Below are 23,114 nucleotides of genomic sequence, written 5' to 3' on the forward strand. Positions count from 1 at the left end.
CGCCAAACTGATAACCTTAAACACAGCTGCAAAGCACATGTGCCGTCTGGTTCTGTGAATACGGTGTTCACACATCAAGCGCCCTGTGAGCGATTTCGGATTCGGAACTACTGATGGCAGCTTTATGTTCCTGTTACACGATTATTTTACTTGAGTCTTAAGTCCCTTGTTTTGCCCAGCATGGCTTGCGCAGATTTCTAGAAGGCCATTATTTCCCTTCCCCTCACAACGTGCGCTGAAACTCTGAAAATCCCCCAAATTGATAAAAGTACAGCCAATCATCGTCTTACTGTTGAACTGGGTTTCCAGCTCTAAAGATCACATGAGAAAGAGTAAAGGGTGTTTGTGTGTTTGAGAACATTCATGAAATAATGAACATGTGATATATTTAATCTCATTCTGAAGAAAACCACATATACTGTGTTTATTATAAATGCTTTTCTTTTCATTACAAAAGGTAAGCATGCAAAAAAAATTTACAGGCCAATCTGAGCTATAGAAATTAAACTGCTTTTATTTCTGTAACTCAATTTCCATGGAAGGAAATTCCTTTCAGAGGGGCTCTCCAAATGGGGTGGGTTGCCGGATGCTTAAGGCCATGACCGAATTCCCCCTGAGGCTGTTAGATTGCTATGGCAACCACTCTCTCTATCAATAAGCAGCAGTTCTGAACACTAATATTCTGCAGAAGAAAAAAAAGGTTTCCTTTTCTGCAACAATATCAGTATGAACTAGTTTCAAATAAATAAGGTCTTTGCTAACTGAATTATTTCACTAGAAGTAAGCTTTATTATTAAATGCAAAATTAGTGAAATCAGCCATTGGAGTCCAGTTTCAAAAAAAGGTAAACCCTGTACCATCTAATCTAAGAATGTTACCGCTGGAGTGAGTCATATGAGTAGGTCCAGACAGAAGAAGAAAATCTCTCTCCAGAGAGCAAATGACGTATAAGAAGCAAAACTGACAACAAGAAAACAACATACGCTTCCATGCGGCTCTTGGAATTTTTAAAATAAGCTCATATTTTCAATAATTATACTTCCTATCTGTGGTTTTTTCCAGATATCTAAGTATTACTGTGCAGAGTAATAAATAAACTGATTACATATATTAAATTTGCCAGCTTTGTCTTCAGTGGCTCAAATATCAATAGGTAAATCTTTTAAAGTTGTGTCTTAATTTAGGTGTGTAAAACCAACATTGTAAAGGGTTGTTCATGTACACTAGTTTTCACACTGCATTAGAGGAGTAATGCCTGACACAGAGTAAGCATCAGTAAATCACTGTGAACCAAACAATCAAGTTTTCACTTATATTTTCAGTCTAGGGCACTCATGACCTTAGTCACTAATGAGACAAAAAATCAGCTAGACAGAAAGTGGGGTGTGGAGATGTTTATGCCTTAGCAATTACTACACTGTCTTACTCTTCTACCAGATGCCACAACGTTGCCACTGTCATCATGTCCCTCCCCTAGTTAGAAGTTTTTCTTGGCTCCCCAAAGCCTTTTCTTTATTTCTCCTTATTTCCCTCACAGCCCTGTACAGACATGCACAGACCTACCTCCATTGCAAATCTTACCATTTTATAGCACAAACCTGTCTCTTCTCAAAATCTGATTTTTCTATTCTCTGCTATCTTCACACAGTCCACTTTCCAAAGTCAGCTCTAGTGCCTTTTTACAGAAAGCCTTCAGGACCTTGATGGTGATTTTTAAAAACTTCATTTGTTCAATCATTTGTCAATCAAATAATTTAGAGGCCCATGATGTCCCTACCTCCACAGAGTTTCACACACTAGTGGGGAAAATACACAAGAGCAAGTCTGAGAAAGACTGTCCACAGATGTTGTGGCGAACACAACGGGGAGCTCTAAGTTGTACAGAGTGCTCAGGGAAGGGCTTTTTTGAGAAGGTGGCTCTGCCAGGTGACAAAATCAGTACAGAGGCACGGGGCAGAAGGAGCCTGGTGTGACACAGAGGTGGAGAGGAAGCAGTGGAAACTTCAGCACAGGTGTGTGTGTGTGTGTGGGGGGGGTGCACAACCAAGTAACAACAAGCAACGGAGGGGAAGGAGGGACAGACAGGTGGCCAGACGGCCACCAGACCAGCCCTGGCAGTGACAGATGGTCTTCATATTTTAGAGATCTATCTGTTACAGTGCACGTGCAAGAGTAGCTATGGAGAGTTATGTGATACTCCAGGTGAACTCAGGGTTCATCTATAGGAAACTGAATTATGATTAGAGATGAACCCCAGGGTGGCTGAGAATCTCAGACACAAAACAGTACAGGGAGGAGGTAGTAAGTCAGAGTACACAATAGGAGTCTGTCTCATTTTTGTGTAATGTAGGGGAGACTGTCATTTCATTCAGGACAAAACGTTTTAAGGATCAACACTGAAATGCCCACTTCACAGAAAGTTAGGAAAATAAAAATAGGAAATTTAAAATTGGAAGTATAGTACTTTGCTATATAGTTTGTGGCTAACTGGAATCCTTTCTTGGCTAGTATTCAAATATCTTTTCTGTTCTAGTAATCTATTTATCATCATATCCATATACTCATATTACTGATTTCCTCTTCTTATTTCTGCATCTCTCTCAGTGGATTTTTATGATTATGTACTGTAGAGAAAAAAAGCTCAAAATCGAGTAACCTAGCAATGTGCACAAAGTTCATATTTTTAAATGGCACCTGTTGTTCCTTTGGTAAGGAGTAGAAATTCACTGCAGATAGAAACAGATTTTCATTGCTTTATCTAGGGGTGGTTAGAGAAAAACTTGCCATTCCTTATTCTTGTGTCTTGTCTGTATTGTCAGTGACCAAGGTTAATTACAATTACAGCAAATTCAGAGCTGGTCCCATAATAATTTTGCTACCCAGCAACTTGGGGTGATTGTAAGGTAATCTAAATATGAAGGCAAAATACAACCTTTATATTTACAAAGTTCAGAAGGGTATATTTATATCTGTTTAGCATTCACAGGGGGTCCTCCGGTTACGACACAGTTCCATTCCTATGAGAGTGACAAACTCAAATTTTGGTGTAAGTTGAAACACACCCTAGCCTAAGTCAATTACCTATCCTAACACAGCGCTAAAATCATAATCTAGAACATACAAACCACATCCGAGCCACAGAAAAGGAAAAGGACATTACTGTACTGTACAGTGTACTGCATATTCTGCCGCATGCCATCAAACGAGTTTGCCCTCATAGTCCGTAAGTACAATGCAAGCTGCAACACCCACATCTCAATTTTTAAAAGTTTTATGGCAGTGAGCATCGTAAACTCAAAACGTCGTATGTCGAGACTGTTGTGACTCAATCACCCCCAATTCTATTTTATAAAAATTCAGATTCTTTGAAAATTCTATTATTTGGAATTATTCATTGGAATCTCTAGGTACAAACTCATTTCTTACAAAGTTTTAGTGAGTTCCAATTCATTATCTTTTCCTGTTGTGAAAAAATGTTTCCTCTGTGAAATACAGAATGACAAACCATCTCAATTTCTTTGGGTAGAGGACTTGGGTCCTTGTCTGCAGTCTGTTGTTATCAGCTGGGTAAGTGACAAGACAGTGTGGCTCTAGCTTTTCTATTCCATCATGCCAGAGCGCAGCGATCAGCATGATGATAAAGGAAACCGAACTCCAGTGCTGAAAGAGGAAATGCCCTTCCTGCCTCCCTTTAACAGGAGGCATCTTGGCAAACAATGTCTGGCACACAGCAGTAAGCCTGAGTGTGACCTAAAAAAGTCCAGTTTTCACTTATCTTCACATCTTTTATGCTGGGAGGAAGGCAAGGGCTGGAAAGTCATTAGCCCTTTAATACTGGAACAGAAGCCAGCAGATTTTGGGGAGAAAATAAGAATTTCATCCCTGAACTCCTAACAGAGCAAACTCTCTCAGGAGGTTGTCAGCTGACTACTTTGACAAACAAATAGCAAAAAAATAAAAAATAAACAAAAAAAATAAACCCAAGGACCTTAAGAAGTCATAAAGTGCTTTTTAGGTAAAGTTAATTCTGAATAAATACTGAAAGGGATTAACTTCACAGTAATGAGATAAAAAAGTACAAGATGAGACTTCCAATTAAGATGGTAGCAAAGGTAAACACAGTACTTGAATCCTCCTACAACCACATCAAAATTACAACTAAACTACAGACAACCATCACTTAGATATAGCTGAATGGAAGTCCTACAATAAGGAATTTAAAGAGAAGCCACACGGAGACAGCTACAAGGGGGCAGAGATATAGGAGGGGCTGGTCCCACACTCATGTGTGGTAGATAAAAATAAAAAATCAGAGGGATACCTGGGCTGGAGAAGTCCCCTCTGAGGAGTGAGGGGTCTCAGCCCTACACCAAGCCACCCAACCCAGGGTGCTAGTGCCAGGAAGAGAAGTCCCCATAAGGTAACTTCTGGCTGTAAAATCCAGAGGGGATTGTGGCTGAGTGAGATGGAGGGAGGGCTGCAGGAGTCTCAGGCAGTTCATTTTAAAGGGCCAGTGTACAGACTTACTGAGACACACTCAGTCCCTCTGAGCTCCAGCACTGGGGCAGTAGCCCATAAGGCACCAGGGACACATGGGGAGGAACTGAATTATCTGGCATCAAAGTGAGAGCTGGGAGGGCAGCCTCCTGCCAGACAAAACTGTTTTTAGATGCTGTTGTTTCTTTGATGAGCCCTCTTCCCACAGAGCCAGCAAACAGGGGCCACATCTGATTCTCCATCAACCTGGCTATCACTTTTGCCCTGCCCGGGTGACTGCTTGACACCTGCTCTGCCCAACTTGTGGGTCCACTCAATCAGTTTCCAGTGGCTTTTCTATAGGAAGGGCTTGTCCTGGCCCATGCTTCAGACTTTCCTAAAACCTCTCAAATAAGCAGCATCTGGCTTCCGCATACCTACTAAGTGGCCCCAGGCCTGGCACCAGCAGCAGCCTGCCTTGGTTCACAGCTTGACCTCACTTGGGAACTTCCAAGTCCAGCACAAGTAGCAGCCATCTGCAGATCATTTTGTGGCTCATGACAGGTGGATCCAGGCAAAACACAGGTGGCAGCTGACCTTGGCCTGCACCTCCTGGGAAGCCCCAGAACCAGCGTGCCTGCAGGAAAGCTTCAGACCACGTTAAAGCACCACCAAACCACCTCCTCAAGCAACACACTGAAGTGTGCATTCAGTGGGCAACAGAAACCCGCTGAAGTAAGTCCTTCTATGTGGAGTGGGCCCCTGCATAGCTGATACTCCACGGTGGTCAGATTCCTGGTCAGTGGTTGAAACCTGCCCTTGCTACGGATCAGCCTGGGGGTAAAGCCCTCCCTCTGATGTGTCAACAGCAATCAAGGCTCAACTACAAAAGAAAGGTGTACACACCCCACATGGAGGAGGCACACTTGGGAGTTCCCAGCTCAGGTAATCAAAGAGCCTGTGCTATTGGACCCTACAGGACACCTACTACAAAGACATAGCAGCTCTACCTAATATAGAGAAATAACACAGGGAAGCTGCCAAATGAAGAGATAAAGAAACATGTCCCAAATCAAAGAACAGAACAAAACTCCTGAGAAAGAACTAAGTCATCTAGTAAATGTAGAGTTCAAAACATTGGTTATAAGGACACTCAATGAACTTAATGAAAACCTCAGCAGCATAACAAAAGACATGAAATCCATACTAAAGAATCAGAAATAAAGCATACACTAACTGTAATAAAGAATAATTTACAGGGAATCAACAGTACGGTACAAGAAGTAGAGAATCAAATCAGCAATTTAGAATATAATAAAGCAGAAAACACCCATCAGAACAGTAAAAAGAAGAAGAAGAAAATGAAAAAAGAGGTAGTTTAAGGACCCCTGGGTCACCTTCAAGCACACTAACTTTCACATCATAGGGGTGCTTGCTGGAAAGAGAAGACAGAGAGAAAGAAATTGAAAGTCTATGGGAAAATGACAGAAAATTCCCCTAACGTGGTGAAGGAAATACACATAGAAGTCCAAGAAGTACAGAGTCCCAAACAAAGAGGTCACGCCAAGACACATCATAATTAAAATGCAAAAGGTTAAAGACAAAGAGGGAATCATAAAAGCAGTAAGAGAAAAACAGTTACCGTATTTTTCGCTCCCTATGTCTTATGGAGCGAATGTTCATTTTTTTTTTTTTAGCTGCTGCAGGTTCCCAGACAACGAGAAGAGTATTTGAACATTAAAATCTCTTCTCATTTATTAATAACAGTGCTAATGGTTGTTAATACTGCAGTTGAGTTTACATTGTGGAAATATTATTGTGGTATATTTTATTAAATATTTTAACACACCATTTGGTTCAGAATATTTCTTCTTATTTTCCTCCTTAAAACCCTAGTTGCGTCTTATGGTCAGGTGTATTTTATGGAGCAAAAAATATGGTAGTTACTTACAAAGGAGTTCCCATAAGACTGTCAGCTGATTTCTCAACAGAAACTTTGCAGGTCAGAGGGACTGGCATGAAATACCCAAAGTGATGAAAAGCAAGGACCTCCAACCAAGATTACTCTACTCAGCAAAGCCATCATTTAGAATCAAAGGACAGATAAAAAGACTTTCAAAAAGGAAAAAGTTAAAGAAGTTCATCACCAGCAAACCAGTTATAAGAAATGTTAAAAGGTCTTCTATAAGAGGAAGAAAAGAAAAAAAAGATATAAAATATGAAAACGGCAATTCAATTAATACATATCTATCAACAATTAAATCTAAATAACAAAATAAACAAGCAGAACAGAAGCAGATTCATAGAGAACATTTTTAATGTTGCCCGATGGGAGAAGGTTAGGCAGATGTTGTGAAAATGGTGAAGAGATTAAGAAGTTCAAATTGGTAGTCACAAAAGAGTCATGGGGATGTACAGTACAGCATAGGGAATATGGTCAATAATGTTATAAAAATAATGTATGGTGTTAGATAGGTATAAAATTTATCGGAATAATTACTTCATAAGTTACATAATGCCAAATCACTGAGGTGTACATCTGAAACTAATATAATATTTACCATATTTCCCCATGGATAAGATGATCCCATGTATACGATGCACCTTAATTTTGGGGCCCAAAATTTGAAAAAATATGTATTACATAAAGTTACTGAACTCAAGTTTTATTCATCATAAAATCCATACAACTCCTCATCACTGTCAAAACTCCCAGCTTGTCCTTATCCATGTCTGATGACGAATCACTGTCTTCAACCATTAATGAGCACAAAAACAAGTGTGAAAAAGCAGGAAATGCAAGTAAAACAATCTACAACCACTGTATAATATAAACCTTGTTTTTAGACCCCAAATTTCCCCCCCTAAAAAGATGCATCTTATACATGGGGAAATATGGTATGTCAACTGTAATTAAGAACTTTAAAAAAAGATAGAAAATCCATGTACTTATATAATCTGCTGGTTCTCACTGGTTTCTGCTGAGTTCTCACAATTGAATCCAGGTCTCTTAGTCCATTCTGAGATGAGGCCAGGTTTCTTGGGGTTTACCTGCAAGAGTCTGTTCTGTGCTGCTCTGGTGGTTTATATAGTAAAGAGCCGCCAGACCTTAGCAGAAAAGCTGACCAACATGAAGTCCATGGGAAAGTCCGGAAGACTAGACTGACGATCCAAACCTGCGAAGAAGTTGTCGAGACCCCTGGGGTTGGCAGTGTTCCCTGGTTATAAACTCTGTGCTTGGCAGCACTGAATAAAAACCTGAACATGTTGTCACTTGACAGGGAAGACTTCCTGGAGAAAGTACAGGAGGGCGAGCCCCCTCAACCTTCATTTCATACGCTGACAATGACTCACCTTCAACAACAAATACAATCACTTGCAGACACATCAGAATCCCATTAATCCCAAATAACTGATGCAAAATACACCTTGAAAACATCTAAAAACAATGTTCAACACCTTCAGAAGAAAATCATGGATGGTCTGAATGAAAACATTCATCTCTAACAGGGTTGAGAACTGCTCTCCCGAGAAGGTGAGGAACGGAAGCGAAGAACCCAGGAGCTGACGGGGCGAAGGAGTGCTCAAACACATGGGTGCAACAAGAACTGAACAAGAAAGAGAGCCACTTAAATTCCCTGGCTGAAGTCCCAGAGAGGCCCGTACCTTGGAAGAAAAGGAAAAGAGAGACAAGGGAAGTAGACATCACCCAGGTTCTTTATTGGAAGCCGATCTGAAGAGTCTCATTTTGTCTGCTTACTTAAAAATTGCACAAAAAAGAAAAGTAAAATTATCCAGAAAACTGTGCAAAGAAAATCAAATGAGTGACGTGCTCACAGGGCAGAGCAACCGTCTCCAAACAAAGCAAGCATCATTACAGTCTCCACATTCACAGCTCAATGGTGAGACTCAGAAGCTTCAGCTGAACTCAAATGCGGCCAGAATTACATCAGAAGCATATGAAGCAGCTTCTAGAAAACCAATCAAGGAGCAAAGGCACCGACCGGCAGTTGAGAAGAGATGGCACCAGGTGTACCATAACATGAACTATACCCATCAGAAGTGCAGCCTCTACCAGGAGATGGCAGAAGACATGGAAAAGGAATTGGAGGGAACCCCCTACTGTCAAAACCAGGTTCTTTGCTATGAGAAGAAAGCTCAAGAAAGGTAGATGGCAACCCTGTTGGCTGAGAGACAACTCACTGAGCTAAGAAAGGAAAAGGATCACATGAGACAAATAGTGGCTAACGTCCAATTCACCTCCAAACTTTTCCTGAAGGGACATTTTGCTCCTGATGTTCCTCATGCAGCCCACAGAGGTCTAGAATTACCAGGGATCCCCTGGGTCACCAGAACCCCAGGAAGGAGGAGGGTCATACTGGGAGGTTTCAAGGATCGAGGGTGCCAAGCAGGTTTAACTCATCTTCCACAGCAGCTGGGCCTGAACACCCACCACCATGGCAAGACATACGACTGTGTCTTCTCTGTAGAAAAATAATTTGAATTTATCTCTTTCAGTCTTTAAAGTCTAACTGCAGTCATTTAATTAATGTTATAATGGCCCATATTTAAGTTTAAAGGCATTATAATGTTGTTAGTAGCTTTTCAAATATAGATTTATTTAATATAATTCTTAAGAATACGTTACTTTCGTGCCATTAGATTGTCTAATATCAAATAATATAAGTATTATATTTTGACTTAAATAAAAGGTCTACTTTTACTGAAACCATCATTTAAGTTTGAAATGGACAGAGAACTTAAAACAATAAAGATTATTTTCTGTAAAAAAAAAACAATCTTTCCATAACACATCTTAATCTTAGAGTCCTAAGGAATTAGGACTACAGGGGTATTATTAATCTAATCATCAGATTCTAATCCATTTCCTGATTTCAAGATGGACTCTATCAATAGATGACCCGGGGCTGGTAAACCCTGTCACCATGGATCTCTAATGAAGTTATTCCATAGGCTCCATTAGTGGGGAAGGGAATGAATCTCTGAAGAATTAGGCATTTTCATTGTTCTCCAATTAGGTTACAGGTGGTCCAGGAACTTGAGACCACCTGTAACCTAATGCCCAACCTCTGCCAGTTCCCCCAGAAACAGAATTTTCAGGTCAAGCTAGGAGGAAGCTCCTTCTCCACAAACTCAATGGCCACTGGGGTCACCTCCCAGTTACCATTCCCTAGCGCTTTCTCTTCTGGCAGAAGTCTTGCTTACTGTTGAGGTTTAGTATTGAGGTACTTGAATGGAAAAATCCTTACCAAGTTCTCTTTGTTACACTGCTCTCGTGTCTTTTCAACCTAACTTGCAGACTAAAAAACAAAATTAGAGGTCCTTCAATGCACACTTGGTGTCCCAGCTCCCTTTTAGTTCTGTTAAGCTTCTAGAGGGTAAAGACCAATGAATACCTCACACCTCTTCATTCCTCTTATAGCACCTAGGGTAGCGCTGATGGGAACAGACTTCAACAGAGAAGTGCTGAAGGGCAAGTAAGTGAGCCAATGTAAAAGCCTTTCTCACTGTCTCCTTAAGTCTTTCCTGCTACCTCAAGGCATTTGCAGAAATGTCAATGCAAGGGTTTAAAAATCCCTACCCAGGCCCCGGCCAACTGGCTCAGTGGTAGAACATCAACACGGCATGTGGATGTCCCGGGTTCAATTCCTGGCCAGGACACACAGGAGAAGCACCCATCTGCTTCTCCACCCTTCCTCCTCTCCTTTTTCTCTGTCTCTCCCTTCCCCTCCCACAGCCACGGCTCCACTGGAGCAAAGTTGGCCCAGGTGCTGAGGATGGCTCAATGGCTTCTGCCTCAGGCACTAGAATGGCTCTGGTGCAACGGAGCAATGCCCCAGATGGGCAGAGCATCGCCCCCTGGTGGGCATGCTGGGTGGATCCCAGTCAGGCTCATGCGGGAGTCTGTCTCTGCCTCCCTGCTTCTCACTTCAGAAAAATACAAAAAAACCCAAAATAAAATAAAAATAAAAATTCCTACCCAAACCCCCTCCCTCAGGAGCTAGACTCTAATATATGCATGCTGATTGCGTAGTGATTTATTATTCTACAAGTGCCAAAAAGAAGAGTCACCCCTGGACTAAATGTTCTTTAAGGTCCTTGCTGTAGCACCCCTTAGGTCTGGTGTCTTTAGACCCTTTTCTGGGTCTTTGACCTCCTGTCTGTCTGTTTCACTGTACTGCAATGTAGGTTAAGAAACAAAGAAACTAATACTCACTGTGTGCCAAGCATGCACTGGATTTCTCTAAAATTCATACTTACAATTTTTAGAAGCCTGTGAGATAAGCTGAAAAAAACTGAGAGTCAGAAGACTAGGTAAACTTTCCCAGAACCTCAGAGATGCTAACAGACTCTACACTAGAGCCTGGCTATTACTTCAATATTAATACATCCTTATATCTCCGGTGCCTTGTTATGGAAAGATGCACGTCAAGAAACTTTTAACCTGGTTTTCTTTTTAACTTTTAAAAATTTAGAAATAATTATAGGTGATCAGGAAGTTGCAGAAATATTAATTACAGTCCTATGTATTCTTCACTCAGCTTCCCTCCATGGTGACATCTTACCAAACTCTAGTACAATAGCACAGCCTGGAAACTGACATTGGTATAGTACTGTTAACTGAACTACAAAACTTTTCAACATCTGTTTAACCTATGTATTTGTGTGTGTGTGTGTAATTGTGTGAATTTTGTCATTTCTAGATTTGAATAGTCACCATCACAATCAAGACATAGAACCATGTCCTCACAATGCCCTTTTTTATATTTGCACCCTCCCCATCTTCAATCCACTGGCAACCTGTACTCTTTCCTACATCGCTATAGTTCTGTCATTTCAAGAATGTTTATAAACATGGACTCATTCAGTATGTTAATTTTTGAGATTTTTTTCACCAAGCATAATGCCTTTCAATTTCATCTAGGCTGTGTATATGTCAATGGTTTGTTTCTCTTTATGGCTAATTAATTTTTCATGGTAAGTATGAATATAATACAATTTTTTTAGCAACTCTCCCACTGAAGGACATTTGAGTTGTTTTTAGTTTTTGCTATTATGAAAACGCTGTTGTATTTTTTTACTCGTTTTTGTGGGGATGTAAGTTTTCATTTCTGTCATCTATCTTATCTTTGGTGAAATATTTTTTCAGTCTTTGCCTACTTTATAAATTAGATCATTTCCTTTTTTAACTGTTGAGTTTTGAGAATTGCTTACATATGCTATGATATGTGATCTGTTAGATACACAGAGTAGTTTACAAATACTCACATCCAGTCTATCCATAGTCACCTTACCAAATCTGTAAATCTTACCATTTCCCAGAGGTTCTAATCTCCCCTTGAGAAGATGGTTTTCACCGTTTAACTCCAAGAATCAAACTTTCTGGGGTGCAAAAAAAAAATTGTGTTTTCCCACCTTCACTCCTTATTAAAGAGATTCTGACACTTCCCCGTGGGGATATCTTTTCCCACCCATTTGTTTATGTTGATAAGATGTTTTTCACCAATATGCTCTTATGCACAATTTTTAACCATCAAAGTGTTCCTTATATCTGTGAGTCTGTTTCTGTTCTGCTTGTTTGCTTTTGTCTTTTAGATTCAATTGTTGATAGATATGTATTTATTGCCATTTGAGAAGAAGAAAGATGTTCAGCATCATTAGCTATTAGGGAAATGGAAATTAAAACCACAGTGAAATATCACTGCATTCCTACTGGACTAGAAAAATAATGAAAGTGACACACAACACTCAGGAGGTGTGGAGATCTCGTACATCAGTGCAGGGAATGTAAAATGGTACAGACACTCTGGAAAAGTCTGGTAGTTTCTTATAAAACTAAGCATGCATGTACCATATGACAGCAATTTTCACACTCCTGGGCATTTATCCCACAGGACTCTGGCCTTTGTTAAGCAGTAGCACTGAGATTCTATACACCAGTTACCTTGTTGCAGAAACCGTTTTCTGCAAATTTTCTTACCAAATTTTAAAAAACTTTAAAGATAGTCTCAGATTTACAGAAAAAAAAAAAAATGTGAAAATAACATAGAGTTCTCACATACCCAAGCCCAGTTTCCACTACTACTAACATCTTACATTAGTATGACATATTTATCATAATTAACAAACCAATAATGATATATTATCATTAACTAAAGTCTGTTCTTTATTCACAATTCTTGGTTTCCCCCACTGTCCGTTCTCCCTTCCAGAAACCCCTCCCGAGCCCACGTTACATTCAGCCCCCCTGTTTTCCTGGATCTCCTTGGCTCTGATCATTTCTCAGATGTTCATTGTTTTTGATGACCACGGCAGTTTTAAGGAGTCCTGGTCAGGTATTTTGTAGAATATCCCTCTGCTGGGATTTGTCTGATGATTCTCTCATTATTGGACTTAAGTTATAGGGGTTTTCTTTCCTCAAGTGTTTTTAATCCCAAATTGTAATTCTAAATTGAAGACAGGTGATTGAAGTCTAATAACTTAAACTTCCAGGAACTAACAAGCAGTTTTCTGTCCACTCTCCTGTTAAAAAACTGCTTTGTTTTTTCTTATGGACATAATCAGCATCATTGAACAAATCAACTCAAATGCATGTCAATTATGACTATACACAAAAAGAAGCTTAAGACAGATAGATATAAGTTTTCTCTTCATCTTTAGATCTCTATGAACAACCTTCTTTAATTCCATGAGCAGAAGGCTTTGACAGTTCTTTAAAGCTCTGATCAGCATTTGTTCTAGACACTGAGTTTACAGTCTTAAAATCATATACCAAGGAACCACATTTTTCCATAAAATAGTATACAGAAAAAGGACAATTCATTGATAGAATGGCTAGATTCTGCCACAATTGCATGTTGTGAAGTAACAAGTTTTCACAAAAAGATTCAGTAAGATATGATGCAGACTGCTGTATGTTCAGTGTTTAAATGAATATATGATTTTATTACATCAAGTTCTAAAATACCATAAAGATATTTTTTTTCTAAAATATCTGATGCTCAGCAAAATACTCTCACTAGACCTATTTCTGTATGTCATTCAAATGTCGCCATGCACAGAATCAGTAATTTGCATACGTAAAATAATTTATTTTGTTGAATCACTGTGACTTCTCTCCATGTAGTGGGCAGTACTGGCTGTCTATCCAGCACCCATTCCTTCTTTTCCCCTCTAACAGTACCTAGACTTTCCTTAGGTAGCCACTCTTCTTCTTCCACCTCTCTCAGGTATTTTGAGGGAAGCTGACACTTCCCCCAGTTGAAGGATGGGCCTCCACTGACTTAGCAAATTTCGTATTCTATTCTCCTGACTTCAGACACTGGCTCAGGAAATATGATCTCTGTGACCTAATCAGGGTGGATCTAGAATTCTTTCTTAGACATGCGAAAGCCATGTGGCCACCATGAGGGACATCAGTTCTGAGATCAAACATCTGATACCCAGTCCCCTCTCACCTGACTTAAGAAAGAAAGGACAAGGTGAACACAGACAAGAAAGGAAGGCGGAGAGAGAAGGATGGGGAGAGAAGGGAGGATACTGGGGAAGGGGCAAGTGCATCAAACTGCAGGATCATCCCTGACCCTTAAGTGGTTGATTCACAGCCATAAAGGAGTGGCTGAGACTGGCCGCTATATATTCTAACACATACATGTTAGTGATGTGAGTGTGTTACATCTCCTGCTATAGTTCCCTGAGGTACCGTCCTGTCTCCCTTCTTCCTTTCACCATGAAAACTTATCAAAATGGCAGTCTACATTTCCTGTCCTGGTCCCCTTCTCCACCCATCATTCCTGGGGATTCCGACTTTATGGCACTCTCCTAGAGCAGGGCTCACGCTTGACTGCATATGAAAATCATCTGAAGAACTTGAGAAAACTGATGTCTCAGTCCCACTCTCTACCCCCAGCCCAAACTCTCATTAATTACTCTAGGCTTGGTCAAGGCACAAAGTTTTTTACAACCCAGGGAGATTCTACTGTGCAACCAGGGTTGAGAACCAGCGCACTGCTGACCAGACGCTACACGTGACAGTTGAATCACTGAAGTCAATGTGTTTTCCTCAGCTATCTCTACCTTAAGCTGAACTGATGGGGGGAAACAGTCATCATATAGGAAAAGTAATATTTTTCTCACTATTAATCCCCTAATGTTGAAAAAAAAGGAAAACAGCAAAATCAGTGTGTAGTATAGAGCTCTAGCAATATGGAGTTGAGTTGGGATGGCTAAAGTGTGGGAACACTGAGGGAAACAAACACTGAGAGATGTTATGCAAGGAAATACTGAAAGAGAAACCAACAAAGGTCAATTTGTATTATGTGTTCGCAAGCAACACAATATTTCAAAAGGCACTATTAGCAGAAAACAAATTAAAAAGGTAAGTTTCTGTAACTGAAATAAATAATGGTATTATTATAAACAGGCAGCTAATACTGAGCATACAAGGTGCCAATACTAAGCACTTGACTTGCATTATCTCATTGACCTTCATGAACCCTACGGCAGGGAAGACTCTTTGTTATCCTGATATTAGGGTGAGGAAACTGAGGTTTACAGAGCTAAGCAACTAAGTCAGATTGTGTGTGCCAGAGACAGTATCCAAAATCAGCCCTGTCCAATTCCCGAGACTGAGGTCTTAATTGTTATATTCCTCTACAAATTGTTATTGATTCAATTAAAAATCAGTTTAATTTTTTTTTAAACCCACAGGCAAATTAGGCTATATATATTTAAATCAAATTTACCAAGAACACTTTGAGCAATTACAGGACAGCAAGAACAAAAGACAAAGGCAAGTCTAGCCTAAGACGTAAAGTCCAAAAGCCACGCAAGTCACTCTGGGGATTCTCCGTCCATGTTTGCTGGTGATGATGGAGAAATCATAATTCTATACTGTTTTTGATTCATGCTGTTTTTATAACTTTAAAGTCCGCTCTATATGAAAATATTTCTCAATAACTCTGCTTTTCATTTCCACACAACCACAGGTCACTACCCCGAAGGCTCCTCTCATGGTGGCTGAGCAGATCCCAGTTCCTAAGGAACCCATTTTCTTTTCAATCACATACACCATAGGCTAGCTTCCCTGGACTCAGAACAGGAGACGTGGTCAGCAAGGGAGAAGTTACGGTAGTATTCCGCTAAGTGCTCATCTCTTAGCTGCTCAGTGATGCACACACGTATGCTCCAGACAGGGGTGCCCCAGGTTGGATTCCTCTTAAATGAATCCAAGAGGAAATGAATCCATTTCCTCTTAAATGAATGTTCCATGAAGGTAAGTATCACATTCCATTCATCATCAAATCTATTTGATATTCCCCAAATATCACAATATAAATGAAATGAGGTGAGAAAACCTGTTTAATTTCATGTTTGTATTTTCCTCCTGGAAATCTCAGATGTAACTGTTTCATTTACGATAAGTAATTGGGAGAGAAACAGAAAATCAGAAAAAAATTTTGTTTTGACTACTGCAAAATATATTATAGCTTCCAAGCATAGTAAACATTAGTTTACTGTTTCATATTAGGTGAGATACATTTGAGATGATAATACATCAGGGTAAAGAACTATTCTTCATTTAAGTGTAAACCCCCTTTTATTTATTTATTTTTTATTTATTTATTTTTTTTACAGAGACAGAGAGTGAGTCAGAGAGAGGGATAGACAGGGACAGACAGACAGGAACGGAGAGAGATGAGAAGCATCAACCATTAGTTTTTCATTGCGCATTGCAACACCTTAGTTGTTCATTGATTGCTTTCTCATATGTGCCTTGACCGTGGGCCTTCAGCAGACCGAGTAACCCCGTGCTGGAGCCAGTGATCTTGGGTTCAAGCTGGTGAGCTTTTTCCTCAAACTAGATGAGCCTGCACTCAAGCTGGAGACCTCGGGGTCTCGAACCCGGGTCCTCTGCATCCTAGTCTGACACTCCATCCACTGCGGCACTGCCTGGTCAGGCAAGTATAACCCCTTTTTTAAAATTTAGGCAAATTTTGGTTCTTTGAAAGTTTTTGAGCATTCAGTAAGTTACAGTCATGTTAATAAGAAATATAAACATTTTTAGGTGTAAAAGAACTGCTAAGAGTCAGACACAGAGCTCTTATCAGGCTCACAGATTAGGAATCCAGCATCATCCTCACAACCATGTGGACATTAGGTCATCTATGTCTGTACGGGTTAAACCACCAAGACCATTCCACAGGCACCTGTTCAGATAATCCTCCATGAAGAGAAACACAACTACAGAAACAGGGTTTTCCAGAAAAGGTTACTCAACAGAACTGGAAAAGATCCCAAGTTACAAGTCAGAAGGTGCGTGGTTTACTGTTCTCTACGCTCCTTTGCATCCAGACATTTAAGGGTAGAAAATGTGTGTCACCTCCATCCACAGCTGATATTCTGCACCCATGGCAGACCTTACTAACTGATCTTGGCCCTCTTTTTTCCTGAGCTCAGCGTCCTTTTCAAATGATGCTAGGAGCTTCTCTCAAGTGTGACAGGAGTTGCAGGTAGGGTGAAAGTTGTTATCATCCCTAGATAATCCATATTATCTCATTTATTATCTGTTATAATCTTACCACTCCCATAAGGTAAGCTTGTTTAGGTCAGGATAGACTTTATCTTGGGTATATTGTCTGTCTCTGTATTTTTATTGGATTTTTATTAATTTCACACTTGCGGGGGCATATCAGAGATGAGAAATATCTCTGAGATGTTATATTTTGTTTACATTTCAAAAATATGGTCAATATTGCATATGTATAAATAGTACAAGAAAATATTTGTTTATGTTCATTATAAAGCTAAAAGTTAGAAAATATCCGAGGACATATTTGCTACTATTTATACATGATATTATAATTAATAAAGTTTTAAAGTATAAATATATTCTATCAAATTTGGTAGGAAAAAGACATTATTTATAATGGCTTTATAAAAGTTGAAGTCTTGCTTTCTTTATTTAACAAACAAAAACACATGTGTTCACTTTGATATAACTTGGATTTTATTTTGCTCATTTGAGACTAAGGAGAAAGTGCTCATATTTGGTATATTTAAATTTAGCAATATATATTTAGCAATCTGCACAGTGTTTCCTATTTCATTAAAGATTCATAAGCAAATATAACATGTGGCTGATAAGCCAATCTCAAAAATGAACTAATTCTACCACTCTATTAATATTTTTAAAGAAGCTATGTTGAAGTTCACTTTAATTTAAAATTATAATTATTACTTTAATCAGAGTAAAAATTAGTTTGTTTTAAATTATCATTCTCCAAATTATCTCACCAAATTTACAAACAATAAATACATAATTTTAAAGATGAGGTCATCTTCCTAATATAAGTTACACATTTTAAAGTATCTTGTAGGAAACGGAGTTCCTAAACCTACATTAAACACATTCCCTCATTGGGAAGTTGTATCCTCATGGCTTCACTACACAGCACTTATGCAATACAACCAGAAGACTAGGTTCTTTCAACAAATACAGGCAACTCCAAACCCACAAATAAGTAAGAGAAAAGCCAGCTCAATCAAGGTATTTGTTGCATATAATGATGGCATTGAAGTGATGAGTAAGTCAAGACAGATCATGATTATAAATGGTGAAAGTGATACTTTTACAATATTATTAAATATTTTCTGTATGTTGTATACCATTCTAAAAATTTAACATTATTAACTCATTCAAACCTCACAATGGGCAGGGAGTTGGGGACCATTAATGGAAAAACTGAGGACAGAGAGATAAGAAGTGTGGGCCCTGGCCGGTTAGCTCAGTGGTAGAGTGTTGGCCTCGTGTGCAGGGGTCCCGGGTTCGATTCCCAGCCAGGGCACACAGGAGAAGCGCCCATCTGCTTCTCCACCGCTCCCCCTCTCCTTCCTCTCTGTCTCTCTCTTCCCGTCCCGCAGCCAAGGCTCCACTGGAGCAGGGTTGGCCCGGGCACTGAGGATGGCTCTGTGGCCTCTGCCTCAGGCGCTACAATGGCTCTGGTTGCAACAGAGCGATGCCCCAGAGGGGCAGAGCATCGCCCCCTGGTGGGCATGCTGGGTAGATCCCAGTCAGGCGCATGTGGGAGTCTGTCTGACTGCCTCCCCGTTTCCAACTTCAGAAAAATACAAAAAAAAAAAAAAAAAAAGTGTGTGCAACAGCACACTCTTGGTAAGGTGTCAGCCAGTATCCTGATTCCTATTGGTTGTTTTTAAAAGCAAGAAGTGAGAAAGAGAAGAAAAATGCAGGCTGTGACATGTAATTCTTTTCCACATAAAAAAATTCTGCAAGCATAGCTCTTTCCATAAAGACTGAGTGAAAGCAGAAGAGTTCTCTGGTTAGCATGCTCATGCAATCTGCTGCCCCGTCCCAGCTGCCTCTGGACAACTCCTCCTGAATTCCCAAGGAGAAGTGAGGGCTTATCTAGTATGTATTCCCATTATAACACACAGATGTGCAGACATAAACATATATATCAAAACCCACATCCTATACCATTGTAATGATCATACTGCATGCCTGACTATTACTCTTGTCAGCTTCATCTGGTTTTAGGAGTCCCAAACTGCTCTTTATAAAGAAAGGAGGAGGGGGTGATATGAGGGGTGGTGGATTACTGCCCAAACACCCACACTATTAGGACTTGACTGCCATTTTTACTAAGTATAGTGTATGCTCTGACAAGCAAAATTGAGGAAAGTCGCAGGAAGGTAATTAGCAGGCTGATTGAGCACTCAGTGTATCAAGCATCTCAAGACAAGTCCTAGAGTTGCTGGAGGAAAGTAGAGGGAGAGATGTCCACAAATCCAGTCTATTAAATAGAAGAGAAACAGTCAGGTGGAGAAGCCCTGGTCTGGAGCCAGATGCACGGGGTTTTATGCTTTCAAAATGGCAATATCCTGGGTCCACTGTGATAACAAAGAGGGGTGGGTGGTCTCCTCCAAATCCTCAGAATAATGGCGGGGGAAAATCTCTACTCAGAAAAGAGGAGATTGTGGTAGGAAGAGTAATTGCCCTGAAAAATGCCTACGTTCTAATCCCCAGGAAGTGTGAATGTTACCTTTTCATGACAAAAGAAATTTTGCAGACATGATCAAGGGCCTTAAAATGAGGAAATTACCTGAGATTATTGAGGTGGGCCCAATCTAACTGCATGAACCCTTAAATTTGGAAACTCCCCAGCTGTGGTCAGTGAGAGGGAGGTGTGACCGTGGAAGGAGGCAGAGAGATGCAGTATGGCTGGCTTTGAAGATGGAGGACACGCCATGAACCAAGGAAAGCAAGCTACCTAGAAGCTGGCAATGGCTAGGAGATCCTAGGGAGTCCTCTAGAAAGAAATTCAGCCCTAGGGACGCCTTAATTTGAGCCCAGTGAGACATGTCTCAGGCTCCAGACCTACAGAACTATCAACTAATAAATTTGTGCTGTGTTAAGCTACTAAGTTTATGGTAATTTGTTATGGCAACAATAGAAACTTAATATAGAAAACTTTGAATTCTAGGTCAATTCTGCTCCCTTAATGTGGAGGGGAAAACTGAAGTGGGGTGGTGGTGGTGGTGGTGGTGATGGTGGTGATGGTGGTAATGGTGGTAATGGTGGTAATGGTGGTGGTGGTGGTGGTGGTGGTGGTGATGGTGGTGGTGGTGATGGTAATGGTGGTGGTGGTGGTGGTGGTGGTGATGGTGGTGGTGATGGTGGTGGTGATGGTGGTGATGGTGGTGGTGGTGGTGGTGGTGGTGGTGGTGGTGGTGGTGGTGATGGTGGTGGTGATGGTGGTGATGGTGGTGGTGGTGTTGGTGTTGATGGTGGTGGTGGTGATGGTGATGGTGGTGGTGGTGATGGTGATGGTGGTGGTGGTGGTGGTGGTGTGTGTGTTAAAATCTCCAGCCTGAAAGAAAGGTCACATCTGACTCGGACAGCTCAAGGAAGGCTGAATGGAATGGAAGGACAAATTTTAAAGAATTAGAGCAAGCACAGAGAGAATAAGAGAATGACTCATATAAAAAGTTGATACAGTGAATCTTGTTTATCTTTGGAGAAATGCTGCTCTAATTCTAAACCCCGCCCCATGATTCTCCCTGGGAAGCCTGATTTGAATTAACTTAGAATGTCTAAAAGCAAACAAAATGAAGCCACACTGTTCAGTGCTCCTAAATGGTGTCTGCCCTCCACTGCAAGCCAAGGTCAAGAGTAATCTGTGCTTGAGACAGGGAGGCGGTCTACAAAACATTCTGTAACAAAGTTCCCACCTACGCTGCAGGGAAACAAAGCTAGCCACTGAGGGATTGATACAAATAAGATCATCTTCCTCTCCTTCTGCCAGTACTTCTAGGCAAAGAAAGCAGAAATCACAAGACAAAGTTAGTAGTACACAGCCCTGGCTGGTTGCCTCAGTAATGAAGCATCTGCCCGGCATGTGGATGTCTTGAGTTCGATTCCCTGTCAGGGCACACAGGAGAAGCACCCATCTGCTTCTCTACCCTTCCCCCTCTCCTTGCTCTCTATCTCTCTCTTCCCCTCCTGCAGCCAAGGCTTCATTGGAGCAAAGTTGGCCTAGGTGCTGAGGATGGCTCCATGGCCTCTGCCTCAGATGCTAAAATGGCTCCAGTTGCAATGGTGCAAAGCCCCAGATGGGCAGAGCATCGCCCCCTAGTGAGCATGTCGGTGGATCTCGGTTGGGCACATACAGGAGTCTGTCTCTATGCCTCCCCGCGTCTCACTTCAGAAAAATACAAAAAAAAAAGTTAGTGGTACACAAAACACTGAATTTTAAGAGTTCATTGTAAGAAGTATCTTGATTTCATCATTTTTCAATTAAGAGTGAAATTAAATTAAAAGAAGAATGGACATAATAAACACATTAGCTTAAGTTGATACCAATCCTATCCTATAGTCATAAGGTATTCACTTAGCTCTTGTTGGGAAAAAAAGTTCTGATGGAAAGGAGCATACTTTTATCCTTGTAAAGATTTAGAATGACTATGTAATATGGAAAAAAAGATGCAAAATGGGGGAGAAAGCCAGTTTGTGTTAGTGTTTCACTGAGTATTTTGTCACACAATGATACAGAATTACTTTTATATACAAATTAAATCATTATGATTCAAGAAAAATATACGACAATCAAATATAGCTTATGTTCTTAAAATGAGTAGACTCAATTAAAAATAACTCACTGGGGTTTATAAATGTTTTAACATCTGTTTTATAATTTAACTGTCAAACTAAATTATCCTAAACTTGAGACTGACTAACCAAGCCTACCAGTTATTTTTACTGTTTCAGAATCTTAAAATGATAGAACATGAATAAAAACCTTAGAAGTCACCCTAGTTTAACAACTTGCCTGAAGAGATAAATATCACTGACAGAAACTTTAATTTATCATTTATTTTTTTCCTTATAGAATCTTCTAGGGGAAAGTTTATGCTCTAAGTTGTGCAAAGGAAAAAAAAAAGAGAATGACATGGTCATTTATTGTGAATCTACTTTATGTCAGATATTTTGGTAGGTGCTTTACATATTTTTAAAGAATTTATTCTTCATATCGTCCCAGCAAAATACTACAAGCTACATCTTATAGATTAAAATTAAAAAAGGCAAAATACAAGATACTACTATTTTCTCCCTAACTAAAATAACTAAAACTCAATGTCTATTAGAACAAATAAATATTTCAAAAATTTTTTTAATAAAATGAATGAGGCTAAAGAAAATGTGAAACAAATAATAGATTAAATGCATTCTTGATATTCAAATTTACTGTCAATGATTTATAATTTTTTAATAGTAGACCAAAAGAAATATTTTTAAAAATAATTAAATAGTAAGACAAATAATAGCAGGTACACAATAAATTATGTTAATTTGGATAAAATTATGAAAATTGTGTTTGTATACATACATATTTATATGTAAATGGTAAAGTAAAATTGACATTTTTTTGTTTAATCTCAAGAGTACTCTTTAATATTGACATATTAAACAGTACAATATAATAATCTGGCACTAACTTTGATGTGCATAGTGAAAACACATTTAAATACATTCCATGTTAAAAATTAAGTTAGTTATATTTTCCTCTTTAATTTCTGATGAGGCTTGAAATGAATTCACAAACTAAATGGTGAACAACAGAAGATTATTTAAACTACTGGCACTTGATGGCTATTAAACAACATTTTTTTTGTGTGTGTATTTTTCTTAAGTTGGAAACGGGGAGGCAGTCAGACAGACTCCCGCATGCGCCTGACCGGGATCCACCGGGCATGCCCACCAGGGGGCGATGCTCTGTTGCATCCAGAGCCATTCTAGCACCTGAGGCAGAGCCATCCTCAGCACCGGGCAAACTTTGCTCCAATGGAGCTTCGGCTGCAGGAGGGGAAGAGAGACACAGAGAGGAAGGAGAGGGGGAGGGGTGGAGAAGCAGATGGGCACTTCTGTGTGCCCTGGCTGGGAATCGAACCCGGGACATCGCATGTCAGGCCGACGCTCTACCACTGAGCCAACTGGCCAGGGCTTAAACAACATTTTTTTTTTCATTTTTTCTGCAGCTGGAAACAGGGAGAGACAGTCAGACAGACTCCCGCATGCGCCCGACCGGGATCCACCCGAC

General features: G+C 40.0%; 1 protein-coding gene and 1 non-coding gene across 2 annotated transcripts in view; one reads left to right on the forward strand and one right to left on the reverse strand.

Annotated features, from left to right (window-relative positions):
- Positions 1-23,114, reverse strand: part of BCKDHB (branched chain keto acid dehydrogenase E1 subunit beta) — a 213,449-nt gene that overhangs the window by 11,324 nt on the left and 179,011 nt on the right. The gene's annotated exons all lie outside the window — the stretch shown is intronic.
- TRNAT-CGU (transfer RNA threonine (anticodon CGU)) lies at positions 18,269-18,344 on the forward strand. Its single transcript has one exon. It is a non-coding gene; the product is annotated as a tRNA-Thr (tRNA).

Source organism: Saccopteryx leptura, chromosome 1, assembly GCF_036850995.1.
Source record: "Saccopteryx leptura isolate mSacLep1 chromosome 1, mSacLep1_pri_phased_curated, whole genome shotgun sequence".
Lineage (NCBI taxonomy): Eukaryota > Metazoa > Chordata > Mammalia > Chiroptera > Emballonuridae > Saccopteryx > Saccopteryx leptura.